General features: G+C 55.9%; 1 non-coding gene across 1 annotated transcript; it reads right to left on the reverse strand.

Moving 5' to 3' along the window:
- Positions 1–8760: 8760 nt before the first annotated feature.
- On the reverse strand, positions 8761–8841 carry MIR193A (microRNA mir-193a). The gene has a single exon (NR_031368.1). It is a non-coding gene; the product is annotated as a microRNA mir-193a (primary transcript).
- Positions 8842–10988: the final 2147 nt, after the last annotated feature.

The following is a 10988-nucleotide window of genomic DNA, read 5'->3' on the forward strand; positions in this document are numbered from 1 at the left end:
GCGAGGATGTAACAGTGAGCAAAACCTGGTGAGCCTTCGTGGAGTTCAAGGTCTGGGGGGAGAGGGCTCTGCAGGCCTCGGGTCCAGCTGCCTTTGTCAGGCGCATGCTCCTGCTCCAGGACTGCATCTTCTTACCCCAAACCTTCTGGCCTGACATGCTGCAGAAGTTTTCACTGCAGAAGTTTTCAGGTCTTAGATAACATGGTGCACAGGCCACATGCTGACCAACACACCAGCAGAGCAGCACCCTCCACCCCCTGAAATCACACGAAGGAATGTCTCTGCAGGGAAAGCCATGAAGATTCATGCTCCCAGGGAAAATCTAGACTCAAGTCAGTTTGGGTCAAGAATTCCCATGAAATTTGTTATAAAAACAACTTTTGGTTTTCAGAGTCTAGAATTTCGGATAAAGGATTTGGGGCTTGCACCGGGCACTGTTACCAAATGTGAAACGACTCCATTCCTTGGTCTTGGTCAGAGGTCCCCACCCCTACAGGCTGCCCCCTCTCCTCGCCAAGCCTCCTGGCACAGGAAGCACATACAAGGCACAAAGAAGACACAAACTGAATGAATGCAGATCATCACAAATTTGTTTTTTTGTCCAAAGGACAGCTACCAATGTTACTGCTGAAAAATGTACAAAAGTAGTATTTAAACCCCACCATCTGCCTGCTTCACTGTCCGGAGCAGAGAGAAGCCATCATAGACGAGAAATGTTTCCAACTCTACTTGGGACAAGGAAAATAAAACTGTTTCCTGGTCACTGTTGCTGCCTAACAGCAGGCAAATTAGGTATTCTGTGGGGAGTAGGTGAGTAGGTGGTAGCCAAAACTGAAAACCCACGATCTTTCCCCTCATGTACCCTTTGTGACCAAAGTTTCATTGGAAATCTAAAATAATTTATCTCATCACAAATTCCTAACAGTTAATTAGAAAAATGTACTAATTGGATACAGATGAGACTGCTGGCTAGCATCACCAATTTACTGGACATGAATTTGAGCAAACGCTGGGAGATAGTGGAGGACAGGGGAGCCTGGATGCTGTAGTCCATAGGGTCACAAAGAGTCAGACACGACTTAGCATCTAAATAACAACTACTAATTGGATAATCTGGTTTCAGACGTTCTAATTATACTCCTGTGTGGGGGGTGTGGAATCAAAAAACAATTTTATATATATATATATATATATAAAAGCACTTTTCCCCCAAAATAAAGTATCTAAAGCTTAAGATTGAATAAAAAAATCGCACACACCTCAAATCCTGACAATGAAAGAATATAGTATGCATTTTAGTATCTATAAATAGATAATGCAGTTCTTCTGCATTAAAGGGTGCTATCTGAAAAGAGATTTCGGTGACAATTCCCATCAGATGTCCTGGAATTAAATGGATATCCCCCTTTTTAAGGCAACAGGGTTTTAATGAAAGGTCCTACCCTATTTCTTAATAAGAGCACGCCCACGAATGACTCCCATAAATTTCCTCATCGCCTGAGATTTCTAAACCAACCGCAAATTGGGAAAGAGGTGCTGGACACCACTGGTGATCTGTACCAACACCCCGGCACTGGGCAGGTTTCTAGGAGGGGGGTTTTACTCCAGGACTGATGAGCAGAAGTTCTTAGCCTGCTTGACACAAGGCCTGGGGGAAGAAGGTCAGAGGAGATGGTTGCCGGGGGAAGGGACCAGCAGGTGAGAGCCCCGGTAGGCAAGAATCTGGAAGGTGGCGGTGATCAGGGGCGGGGCAAGCAAACCCTTCCAACCAACCGAGAGCCGCCTCGCCCTCCAGGACTATATTTAGTCGGGGCTGGCCACCCCAACAGGGCGGGGCCTGGGGGAGGCCCAGGCCGGCCACCTGCACAAACCCCAGTGCCTGCCGCCCTGCCGGCGTCTCAGTGGGGACGTGCTGGGGCACCACGACTCCTGGTGCCGAGCCACCGGCATCCTCGCTGACATTTCCTCCAGCCCTCTGCCGGGCACGTGCCATCCATCTGACTGACAGATCTGGTCAACGACAAGGGAGGGGCCGTGCAGGGCCGCGGCCTGCAGGGACACTAGCCAGGAGAGTTAGTTTCACTTTCTAGTTTTCTTCCCTGGGTCGCCTCTCACCCAGACGGCAGAAAACGTCCTTGAAATGCCGAGAGAGAGAGAGAGAAATCTTCAAAAATGTTCCGTCCTTGTCTTTTTTTTTTTTCTCCCAAGGTCACTGCCTCTGAAGACCGGGTTAACAGCCTTTGGTGAAAACCCCAACTACGGAACTTCGGTCCCCGGGGCTGCTGAGCCCTAATACGATTACACATCTAAATGCAATAAACGGGGCGAAGTAGTATTATTTTTCTGGGAAAAACCAACATCATAAAAGGGTCTTTATTGAATCAAGGGCCGGTGAACTGTTCTCTTGCCTAATTATGGCTCCCCAGTGAATGGGGCTGGGTTTCCAGGCAGGACGCCTTACAGCTCTCCAGCCCAAAGGGCGACGGGATATTTGTCAGGACTTGTCTCATTACAACAAAATCCACCGAGAGGACGCCAGAAGGGAGGATGCCAAGGCAGGCTGGCCGCAGCCCCCTTCCCCCACCGGCTCTGGAAACAGGGGGAGCTGGCTCTTGGGGCCCTACTTCTTTTTGAAGGCGCATCCTCCTCCCCGCTCCATCCTCACCCTTCGGTTCAAAGTCAGGATCCTAGACCCTGCTCCTTCCCACTGTCAAAGCTTAAGTAATTTCCCAGCGTCCGGACACTGCCCACTCTATCCCCAGCTCTACAGAAAAGGCCCATTGTGGAAATGTGATATTTTGCCAGATGTTTTAACATTCAGCGATTTGGCCGAGGTTCGCATGCACCCAGACCTGGGCGACAAAGCGATCGCCTGCTATCCCCAGACACAGGAGGAGAGGCAGGGCTAGACGGACCGAGGCTCAGCCCAGGGCGGGAGGAAGCCTCCACACTGGCCAGCTGGGAGCAAGTGGGCTGGTTGACTTTTCCCAGATACACAGGGGTCTGGCCAGGCAAGTTGGAGACCAACATTTTGCTTATACGCAAGTCCTGGTTCCAAGTATCTGTTGAATCGCCCTCTTGGTTCCAGGAGCAAAGACATTTTTTTTCCCCCCATGTTCTTAAGCTTACAACAGCAAGCTCCCTAGGAAAGGATTCTCGAGAACAGTATCCTGATGCTCTCACTTCAGTTCAGTTGCTCAGTCATGTCCGGCTCTTTGCAACCCCATGGACTGTAGCACGCCAGGCCTCCCTGTCCATCACCAACTCCAGGAGTTTACTCAAACGCTCTCACTTACAAGTGATCAAATGAACTCACAAGTGGAAGAATCTGCGACTTCGCGCCCCACCCTCCCCTCTTAGGGTATACCAGGCCTATCTCTGCGAAGAAACGGGAACCCCCACCCCACCCCCACATGGCTTTTCTTGCAGTGTTTTCTCCCCAGACAACAAAGCGGCAAGGAGGCTTGCCAGGCCCAGGGTATACTTCCCTGAGTTTCCTTCGCTGGCCCCATAGATCCTGGGGTGAGCTATAGAGTCACTTAAGAGCAGCCACTGGGACTCCCCCCCACCGCCCCCCCCACCAGTCCCCCGCCACGAGCCTGGCGTTTCACCCAGGCCTCCTCATGTGACCCCTGTATTGGACTACAGAGCGGACATGTATCATCACTGATGGGGAAACAGTCCCAGGAAGGCAAGTCACGGGTCCAAGGTCACCCAGCTAGCCCAGGGGAGAGCCTGCAAGCTATCGCCCTTTCCCCAATGCCTGCCTTCAGCCTCCTGCAAAACCAGGTGCTGTCAGCATGTAGGCAGCGCTGCAATTGACTCATTTTCAGAAGGGTTGGGGGAGGAGGTCTGCCTCATGGTGGACATGGAGATAGAGCACTGAAAGACCCAAACTTAAGCCTCAGTCACCGAGGAGGAGAAGCCAGCGTTTCTCCTTGAGCCCCACACACCCCAGGGCAGAAATCCAGTGAAAGGAAGCTCATTTCATGAGAATGAACCACAAAATCCTCAAAGACTGATCCAAATTTCCCAGCTGCACATCTCAGTTTTGCTCCTAACCCTCCCAGGGTCCCAGCCCCATGCCCTTCTCTGCACCTCCGGGCAGGCTGCCTCTGGGCTACAGACCTTAGGTTGTTTAGGCTACACAGGGTATGCGCTGTATTCGGTGCAGACCCCACTTGACAGAGAAAGGGGGATCTCAGACCCAGAGTGGCAGAACTGAGATTAAAATCAGGCAATGGTTCTTTCCACATAGCACCTCCTTCCCCAGTCCTCCTAGGCAGCCAACACAAGGGGTCTGGCTCCAGGGCAATTTCAAAATTCCCCAGAGCCTGCCAGAGGGGAGGAGGGGGCGGTGGGAGGGAGCGCTCAGTGGGTGAGAAGTCACCTGCCTGGTGTCCCCGCAAACCCTGCCCACTGCCCTGGGCTGGAGGGATTAGGGTCTACTTCAACCTCCAGTTTGAAATGCAGAATAAAAACACCACAAAGCCATAAAAAGGGCTTTTCCTGGTGGCTCAGCGGTAAAGAATCTGCCTGCCAATGCAAGAGAGAGTGGGTTTGATCCCTGGGTGGGGAAGATCCCCTGGAGAAGGAAATGGCAACCCACTCCAGTACTCTTGTCTGGGAAATCCCATGGACAGAGGAGCCTGGTGGGCTACAGTCCACGGGGTCACAAAGCAACTGAAACAACAAGGCCATAAAAAAGCATAAGGAAGTCCAAGGAAATCCTGATGTTTTAACTTCCCATGCTGATTACTCTGCAGCACTTTTTGGAATATCAAAGTATTTCCTTCCCCTCCCCCAACCCCTCGATTCTGCACCCTATTCGACTAGTCCCACTAGAGTGCATCAGGCTGGCCAAGTTGGTCAAGATGGCCAAGATGGTCAGTGAGTGAGCAGGCCAAGAGCAGTTGTGGCAATTCGCCTTTCCTGGGGGCCTTCTTGGGACCTTTCAGGCTGGACGCATGGCAGAGTAGATGTGTGAGGTGGCCACTTCTGCACACCCAGGGTTCCTTTAAGGAAGCAGACCCACCCACCTCCCTGTTGACAGCTCACTGGGGGCTGGCTCCCACCCAGGAGGCTCTATTGCACCTAGAAGGCTGGGCTTCTGCTCCCTCAGCACCAAAGGCAGTTGTGAGATCCTGGGGGAGTCTTGCGCCTCAGAGTTGCAGCCTCAGCTATAATAAGAGGACACACCATACCCCTCATCTGCTCTCAGAGCTGGGGTACAGACAGGAGTGGGCAGGAGGGGCCATGACTATCTTACCCACCGTTGTCTCCCCAGCCTGGCCCAGGCCCTGGCATGTGGTTGATGGATAATAGGCTCCGATGGGAAGGGGTCCCAGATATCACCCCGCTTTAGGATTACAAAGCTGCTGTTCCCAGTGGGTTAAGTGACTTGCCCAAAGCCATGGGCTTATTCAAAATAAGAGAGACTCTCAAAGGTCTACTGGTATGTGCCAGGCACTCTGCCTGCACTTTTCACATAAGCCTCATCACAGTGTTACAAGGGAGGTCTCAGAACCCTCGTGTACAACAGAAGAAATGGGCACAGAGAAGTTACTTGCCAAAGGCTACCCAGCTGGCAAGCAGCAGTTAGGAGGACTCCAACTCTCCGCCGCCAGGCTCCTCTGTCCATGGGGATTCTCCAGGCAAGAATACTGGAGGGGGTTGCCATGCCCTCCTCCAGGGGATCTTCCCACCCCAGGGATTGAACCCAGGTCTGCCGCATTGCAGGCAGATTCTTTACCGTCTGAGCCACCAGGGAAGCCCAACTCTAGCATATCTGGACCCCAAATCTGCCTTTGTGGCCCTCACACCGGGCTGCTTCGAGAAAAGCCTTCATGGACCCCCAGTGGATCCCTGCTTCTAACAGCTGGGACATCCATGCACAGACCCGGATCGGGAGCGCTGTCCTTCTGTGTGAAAGAACAGAGACAGGCCAAATATTTACCAGCCCATGAAGAGCCACAAACCGGCCTGACAGCAGAATCAACTCCGTGCAGGAATGAAGGCCAAGCTGTCGCTACAGAAAGTTGGGGGGGTGGGGGGGGCGGTGGGGGAGGGTGCCAGGATCCTGACCACTGCTGGCTGACAGCTTGGCTTTGGTCAGAGGAACTGAAGGAGACCTGGGGAGGCAGCTCAGAGGCTGTCTCTACAACTGCCACCAGAGAAACCCTGGAGGGATTTTCAACTATCAGAATTTCAACTATCAGAGTTGCTCGCTAGCCCTTTGGGAAGGAGGTGAGAGGGTCGGCCTCTCCCAACGCTCCTTTGTCCATTTAACTGAGCTGGAAAAAAATTGATCTCTCATCTTTTCACAGGCTGGGATATTATTTTTCTTAAAAAAAAAAAAAACTAAATGGGGGAGGTTAATTATTCACCAGGTTGCAATTTACTTAAGAATCAAGGGAATGCACGTTTCCTTCCAGTAGGCAGGGGGATTTCACAGAATCTTCCCTGGGTCTCCCTGGGGGTCTGGCTAAAATCTTCCCCTCCCAACCGCTTCCCACCTTGCTTCCTGAAGGCAGCTCCTGGGCAAACAAGCTCTCTATTTAAGCCACTTCCCCCACCAAGTTTCTAGCTATCCAGCTTAGAGGGATGGATCAGGGTGGGGGTGGGGTGGAAGGAGGCTTCAGCATCAGAAAACTTTGAGAATTCAAAAGGGGCGGGAAATCAGAAAGCTCTCAATTCCTAAATACAACGGCCTAAATCGCAGCATACTTGGGCTGCCAGAGGCCAGGCCAGTCCAGCCGGCTGGACTGATTCAATCACATCTTGCAAAGGAAAAAAAAAAAACCCAAGGAAAAACCAAATCACTCACTCCCCTGCCCCCCAAGAAATGAAGCCCGAGGCGATTCCTAAAAATCCCCGTAACTCTGAGCAGCCCACAAGAAGGGGGCACAGACTTAAAGAGAAAATTGCCGGCTACCTGGGCAATCCCTTATTCCCAGAGATTTATGCCCCTCATCCTCCGCGCCTGTCACCTCCAGGGTGGTTGCAAAGCTTTTCCTCATCTCATTGCTCCAGACCAGTCCTGCGGGTGTTTTATGACCACGCAATATTCTAGAGATTTCCACTTCATTTAAGATACTGATCCCCAGGGAGGGGAGAGGCATGAGTTCAAAGGGAGATAACTCTGTTTTTCCAGCCTGACTCAGTACTCCGAACGGTCTAGACCCTTTTCTTTAATTAGGGAAAACCCTCCAGCTGAGAGCTTCCCAGGAGGCTCAGTGGTAAAGAACCCGCCTGCATTGCAGGAGACCTGGGTGCGATCCCTGGTCGGGAAGATCCCCAGAGAAGGAACTGGCAACCCGCTCCAGCATTCTTGCCTGGAGAATTCCATGGACAGAGGAACCTGGCAGGCTACAGTCCATGGGGTCCCAAAGAGTCAAACACAACTTAGTGACTAAACAACAACAAACGACGACTCCAGCTGAAGTCGCCACCAGTCCCCTCCCGACAGTTTCCCTCAAAACTGAGTACGTCTGTACGTTTAGACGCGTGGCCCTAAGGAAACTCTTTTCTCCCACAGTTCTGGCGTTTGCACGGTCCACGGGTTACAGTTGGCAGGACAAAGCTCACACGGAAAAAATGCTGGTCAACAGCAGTTCCGGGCTCTGCCCGCTCCCAGGCTTTGCCCACTCCTGGGCTCACGCACGGGCCCAACCCTGCCTGGATGGCCCCACAGCCCAAGGTGTCCCCTCCATTCAGGCCCCCTCACGGCCACTGGAACAGGGACACAGGTGTGGCAGGAGTCCTGCGAGGTCTCCTCTACAAGGGCCCACATTAGTCAGAGAAGATTCTGGAAGAACCTTCCACATCCTTGAGAGAGGTGGGCCAACCTGGCAGGGCGGGTTTCTCCCTCCTCCCTGCTTCCAGACATCTATCCTGTTTTCCAAAGCCGGGAAGAAAGGAGCCCAAAGAGTCCTATTTTGTCAATTGGCCCTTCGCACGGTTCAGGTCACCTCCCGGCATGTTCCCAAATGTTTTCCCGAGGTCCCCACTGCCAAGACAGCCCAAACACAATACAAACAAACAAAAATAAACAGAAAGTTCCAACACCAGGCAGACGCCGAGATTTCAGGGGTTACTGGGGTTTTTCTTTTGCAGGAGGAGGTAGAAACAAAGTTATTGGATAAACAATTTAAGATGGGAATTTCAGCAGAAAACTTTAAGAGGACTGGGGGCGGGGGGGGGGGTGCCGAGGGTCAGCACAATGTTGCCTAGGTCAGGGAACAAAAGGCTGGCCATTAAGAACACACCCACAAAAATGCATCTTTAAAGAAATGGTAGTGGAGCTCAGGGAGAGGGGCTAAACCTCCACATCCCGGCCCGTATTCCCGGGGCAACTCTAGTCCTCGCGTGGTCCTCACCACCCTCAAGCTCAAGGTGGAGGCTCCGGAAAGCGCAGCAGGGCAGGGCCCCGTAGGCGAATCGGCTCGGCCGGAGAGAAAGCGGGGCGCCGTCTCTCCCTTCCCTCCAGGTCGGCCGCGGCCAGGATCCGGCTCCACCCGGAGGACACCAGCCGCCCACAGGGACCAACTCGAACCTCCGAGTGCGTTCCCACCGCTCCTGCCAAGCGCAGGGATCCCTCGAACCTTCCACACAGAGCCCGCGGCGAGCGCGCCCCGTCACCCCGTCTCCGGTGTGGACCCGCGAGGTGCGGCCCGGCCCGGCTCCCCGCCCCGCCTTGGGAGCCGAGCTCGCGTCCGCCCGGGAGAAAACGGCGAGGGGCGAGGAGGAGCCGTCGGTCCTGGGGGCCGAGGACTGGGACTTTGTAGGCCAGTTGAACCGACACCTTCATCTCGCCCGCAAAGACCCAGCTCTCAGCTCCCACGCGTCTCGGATTAGGGACGTCGCGCAGGCCCCCGACGGGCTTCCTGGGGCTGGATCCGGCCGCCCGCTTTCCACGCGCTTGTCTCGGCTGAGGCTCTGGGTTTTCCCCAAGCGGCATCCCCCAAAGGCAGCATCCTGCTCGCCTGACCTCCACCAGCCGGCCCCGAGACCAGCCCTCGAAGGGTTACACGACGCCCAGCGCGCGGCGGCGTCCGGGCCGCCAGGGCGCAGGCCGAAGGACAGGGCTGGGGCGGGGGAGGCGCGGGGACCTAGCCTTTCCCCATCCTCCACCGCCAGCCGAGCGCAAGAGTTCCATGCAGAGAAACTTCGCCAAGATCCCACGCCGCGCCCGCGAGGCCCAGCGCTGCGCCGCCTGGGTTACCTGCGCTCAGATCCGCCGGGCGCAAGGCCGGCCAGGCCGCTCGCACCGCAGGCCGTGCCCCACGCTGCATCCGGGGGTCCGGGGGCGCATCCGCCAGTCGGGCCCGGCACCCCGACGTTCCGGGGCCCCGCGCAAGCCGGGCCGGGGGCCGGGGCCTCGCTCGACCCGCCTGAGACCTGGGGGCCGCCGCCGCCGCCTCCCCAAGGAGCGCGAGCCAGGCGCCGTGGGGAGAGGAGCGGAGCGGCGAGACCCCTCGAAAGTTGGGGGAGTTCCTCCCGCTAGCGGCACGGCCCGAGCTGGCTCCACGTGCTGGTGACACATCAGGAAGGCTGCGCGCCCCACGGCTCCAGGCGGGCGGACGCGGCCAGCGCCCGCCCGCACCGCCTCCCGGAGCCTGGAGGACGCGCCCCGCCCCGGCCCGCCCTCCGCCCGCCCCTCGGCGCCACCGCCCCCGCCCCGGGCCGCCGAGTCCGCTCCAGCCGGCAGCACCGGCAGGAGGACACCGGGTGGGGTCGGGCCGGCACTGGCGCCCCTTGCCCTGGCCGTCCGCGCAGCCCCGGGGATCGAGTCCGGCCGCGGGCTGCCAGACTCGACAGTCTCCAGTGCCTTTCTCCCAGGCACGCAGCGCTTCCCGCCCCCGAGCTCCAGTAATTTTCCCTTTTCCTCCTCTGACCGGTCGGAGGCCGCTGCCAGCGCTTCCTCCCTCGAAGGCCGGCGCCGAGAGCCCCCTGCCGGCCGCTCCGCTCCCGGGCCGCGTCCCCCGCCCGCCTTAACCTCCCCACCGGGAGCCTCAGGGCGGGCCAGGCCCTTCTCCTGGGCAAATCAAAGTGAAAGTGAAGTCGCTCAGTCGTGTCCGACTCTTTGCGACCCCATGGACTGTAGCCTACCAGGCTCTTCCGTCCATGGGATTTTCCAGGCAAGAGTGCTGGAGTGGATTGCCATTTCCTTCTCCAGGGGATCTTCCCACTCAGGGATCGAACCCTGGGCTCCCGCTTTACTGTCTGAGCCACCAGGGAAGCCTGGGCAAATCAAGGAGATACTAAATGTAAGACGCCAAGCACTGTACCCTGCAGCACTGTTTTTGAAATGTTAATTTTCCACGCCCCCCGTCCAGTGACCTGACCACCGCCTCTCTTCCTTGCGGTGCTGTCCTAAAGGAAAACCCGAGGTCTTTAGTGGGGAGGGAGGGAGGGAGTAAGGACATACCGAAAGGCCTCGAGGCCGAGGGAGAACTTTCCCAAGGCTGGAGAGGGGTTGGAGTTCAGTGGAATCCCCACTGGTGAGGACCTGCTGCCTCACTCTCATCTCTGGGGGCACCAGGACGTGGGGGAGCAACCGCCTGCCTCATCTGAGACTAGTCTGGAGCATCCCTAGGCCTTCACCAAGATCCCCATCCTCAAGACGGCCGGGACTCCAGGGACCAGGCAGAGGACGACAGCTCAGTCACTCAGTCCTGTGCAACTCTTTGCCACCCCATGTCCCCTGTCCGTGGGATTTCCCCAGGCAAGAACACTGGGGTGGGTTGTCATTTCCTCTTCCAGAGGATCAAACTCGAGTCTCCTGCATTGGCAAGCAGAATCTTCCCACTGAGCCACCTGGGAAGCCCATGGCAGAGGGAGTGATGGGTAAATCTAAGTAATGACTGAGGTTGAATTTCCCCGCCTCTCTTCAGAGAGAGCCTTGGAGTCAGGTTTAATTTAAATAATGAGACATACCTGCTTGTGGCCCGGGATAGATACTGGCTATGGTCCTGTCTTCTCTTTCC

This window comes from Bos taurus, chromosome 19 (genome assembly GCF_002263795.3).
Source record: "Bos taurus isolate L1 Dominette 01449 registration number 42190680 breed Hereford chromosome 19, ARS-UCD2.0, whole genome shotgun sequence".
In the NCBI taxonomy this organism is placed as follows: domain Eukaryota; kingdom Metazoa; phylum Chordata; class Mammalia; order Artiodactyla; family Bovidae; genus Bos; species Bos taurus.